This window comes from Cebus imitator, unplaced genomic scaffold (assembly GCF_001604975.1).
Source record: "Cebus imitator isolate Cc_AM_T3 unplaced genomic scaffold, Cebus_imitator-1.0 Scaffold415, whole genome shotgun sequence".
NCBI lineage: Eukaryota > Metazoa > Chordata > Mammalia > Primates > Cebidae > Cebus > Cebus imitator.
The window spans coordinates 578,654-580,221 of record NW_016107730.1 but is presented as its reverse complement, the minus strand read 5'-3'; positions in this window follow the sequence as shown (position 1 = coordinate 580,221).

The following is a 1,568-nucleotide window of genomic DNA, read 5'->3' as shown; positions in this document are numbered from 1 at the left end:
GCAAAAATCTATATCTGGAGAAAACAACAACAACAAAAAATACAAAACAAAAAACCCAAGGCGAAAATAAAAAAAATACAAAAATTACCAGGCATGGTATATTTTTATAGGCACATACCTATAGTCCCAGCTACTTGGGAGGCTGGGGCAGGAGGATCGCTTGAGTCCAGGAGGTTGAGACTGCAGTGAGCTGTGATTGTGCCACTATACTCCAGCCTGGGCAATAGAGCAAGACCCTGTCTCAAAATAAATAAATAAATAAATTGGTTAAAATCGACCACCTTGGGCAACATGGAAAACCTCTGTTTCTACAAAATACACACACACACACACACACACACACGCATACACCCCAAGATGTGGTGGCATGCACCTGTAATTCCAGCTACCCAGGAAGTTGAGGTGGGAGGATCACCTGAGCCCAAGAAGTCAAGGTTGCTGTGACCCATGATCACACTACTACTGCACTTCAGCCTGGGCAGCAGAGCGAGATCCTGTCCAAAAAAAACAAAAAAAGGTTAAAAATGTTAAATAGTAAATTTTATGTTATATGTACTCTATAAGTTTTTTTAAAATAAGCAATTTTTTTCAAGTCCTGTTAAAATTAAACAATTTTTAATTAAAAAACACAACTGACCTATTTATATGGACCATGTATCCCATGACTTTTCTAAACTTACTTATTAGTTCTATAGCTTTTTTTTTTTTTTTTTTTTTTTTTTTTTCTTAAGATTTTTTTTTTTTATTTACGTCTTCTGTCAATAAAAAGTTTTATTTCCTCCTTTCAAAAATAAAAGTAAAAAGATATCTCTACATTAACAAAGGTACCAGAGTATACATTTTCTATTTCTGTGTCCTCAACAGCTTCTAGACAGGCCAGGGAAAAGGAGACACGGTGCTACACAGATGTCAGCTCAGATTAGGAAAGATACAGTTAAAATCAGAGAACAATTTAGGAATGACTGTGCTTCAGCATGTGATTGTTAGCCATGTGTCTTTCCCGAGACCGGGAGGAACTATGGCAGAGGGAAGTAGGGAAGTACACATAGGTTTGTTTCCTTGGTTTATCGGCTCCTTATTTGCGCACAGGGTGATTTAACCAGCAAGCACCACTTGAACCTGTTTGACCTTGGTCTATCTAGAAAACTCACTTGCAGGCTTGTTTCTACCACTAACCTACGGGTGGGCTTGAAGCAAGCAAGAGAAGAGTTCTCAGAATAGTCACAGACTAGTCCAGACAGCCAGGGACTGTCTGAGACCCGCTGGGCCCTAGGGGCAATCGCCAAAGTCTAGAGAAGTAAGAAGCCAGAGGGGGCCAGGCACGGTTGCTCAGGCCTGTAATCCCAGCACTTTGGGAGGCTGAGGCGGGTGGATCACTTGAGGTCAGGTGTTTGAGACCATCGTGGCCAACATGGTGAAACCCCGTCTCTACTAAAAATACAAAAATTAGCCAGGTGAGGCTGAAGCAGGAGAATTACTTGAACCTGGGAAGTGGAGGTTGCAGTGAGCTAAGATCATGGCACTGCACTCCAGCCTGGGTGACAGAGTGAGACTCTGTCTCAAAAAAA